General features: G+C 44.4%; 1 pseudogene; it reads right to left on the bottom strand.

Moving 5' to 3' along the window:
* Positions 1 to 344: 344 nt before the first annotated feature.
* On the bottom strand, positions 345 to 1,382 carry LOC123410267 (annotated as a pseudogene).
* Positions 1,383 to 2,131: the final 749 nt, after the last annotated feature.

The following is a 2,131-nucleotide window of genomic DNA, read 5'->3' as shown; positions in this document are numbered from 1 at the left end:
TTTTTGTGTTAACTATATCCGAATTTGAATGAAATTCGTCGTGTTTGCATGAGTTTCATTTAATTGGTATGAGTTGTTGACCGGATGTATGCGACCAGCGTTGGATGTCGTCCTTCCGCATCCACGTTCATAGAGTGATTCACTTGTTTACGAACTCGTATGCGGGAGAAAATTTACTGGTTGTGGTCGCCCTTGTAGAGTATACCCTATCATCCCACAAAATAATCACAAATTACATCACGGCGTAATTGATGGTACCATACAAATTAAGATTGCACCCAGGGATATAAATACACAAGTAATTACAACGGTCAAACAGAGAGAAGCTGAAGACCAAAGCGAAGAGGACTGTCTCCAAGCCGCGGCCGGCCGGCTATCCTCTGCTCAAGGCCCCGAAGAGCAGCTTCTTTGGGGCCTCGCCCTTGGCGCGGTACTTGGCTGCGGCCTCCTCCGCGGCGACGATCTCCTAGCCGCGCCGCGCTTCGGCCGTCGCACGCTTCTCCTCCGCCTCACCGTCGCCGCGCTGTTCTTGAGCTTCTCCACGCAGCGCGCCTTCTTTTTCTCCAGCTGCTCCTGCACGTACGTAGGTGCCCCCACGACGTTTTGTGCCAATTAATAATAGCTTACGTAGCACTACCAATGGCGTCGCCTACAGTAAGTGGGAGCTCTAATTACCTGCATCTTCTTGAGCTCGGCTTCCATTTCCGCGGCCTTGGAGTTCTCCCACGAGGTAATGTCCGCCAGCAGCTTCACGGCCCTACGTGACACGGGAAAGAAACAACGATGGCTTAAATGAGAGACACGAGGTGATATCTGAATTCTGAGTGCAACGGAATTCAAAATCTGAATACGGATAAAAATGGAGCCGTCTCGGTGAATTTCACTGGTAGTGATTACTTTTAAAACTTTTGAGAGAACGGGAGACTCAATTGTTCTCGGCTTTGGCCTTCTCGTTCTCCTCCCATGCCTTGATCAGCGACATCCTCTTCTAGGTCGCGACCCTCGTGAGCAAAGCGTCTGAAGAAGGGGCGGAGTTGCACATCAGTTTTTTTTTCCAAAAAGTAAAATAATTAACCGCTCAAATATATGGTTGATTTCAGACTTGGATGAGGATTAACCGGTACCTCGTTCGTGTGAGCCCCCTGTAGCTGCAGGCTTCTCAGCATCATCTGAAGGAGAGAAACATGAAAATGGTTAGCACACCTGCTTGACCATGTAGTTGTAGTTCCCCGCTGCTAACCATGCAACATGCATCAATCAACCTGCACACACGTACTCTCGGCGACTACGAGGGCCTTCGACTCCTCCGGCGACGGTACCGCCGCCTTCTCGTCTGCGACGTCCTCTGCCGGCTCCGGCGCGGGTGGCGCCACCTCCGCCATCTGATTGACCTGGCCCGGCTGCCTGCCTCTCCGACCAAAGACACGACCAAGATATTTAGCAAGACACGAAGTCACAAGAGTACGGTCTTCTTTGTGCTGGTCGGACGTGGTGGCTGGCAAACCAAAGCCAACAGAAGAGTATATGTAGCGGCCACAAGAGAGAAGCGAGAGCACAACTACTTTAACGGGCGAGGTTGTGAGAACCAAGATTCGAACCATGCACCTTTAGGTATTATCAGAGCTGCACTAACCAACTAGACAACAAGGCTACAATTGTTTTTTATTCTAATAAACAAAGTCTTGTTTTCTATTTCTCTTTATTTTTTTCCTTTTTCTTTTTTTGATTTCCTTTTCCTTTCTAAATGTGTTAGCTTTTTAAACCTCGCACCATTTGTTTTTTAAAATGATGTTTTTTTCAAGTTCGTCAATTTTTCTTCAAAATAGGTGATTTTTTTCATAAATTGATGAAGTTTTTTTCTATTTCCAAACATTTTTTAATATATATAAATTCCGAACTTTGTTTTGTAAATGTAAACACTTTCTTGAAAAATGATTAAATTTCGGAAAACATAATTTTTGTTTTGTGAAATTATGAACAAATTTGAAAAGTTGGAACGAAATAAAAATTCTGAACATTTTGTTGAATTTATGAAAAAGTAAAATAGTAAAAATAAACAAAAATAAGAAACAAAATATAAGAACACAAGAAGAAGAAACAAAAATGTATTATGTGTATCCCCTCGCTTTGT

The sequence above is a fragment of the Hordeum vulgare genome, chromosome 1H (assembly GCF_904849725.1).
Source record: "Hordeum vulgare subsp. vulgare chromosome 1H, MorexV3_pseudomolecules_assembly, whole genome shotgun sequence".
Taxonomy (NCBI): domain Eukaryota; kingdom Viridiplantae; phylum Streptophyta; class Magnoliopsida; order Poales; family Poaceae; genus Hordeum; species Hordeum vulgare.
Note: the sequence above shows the minus strand (reverse complement) of the source record. Positions and strands in the feature narration are given on the sequence as shown.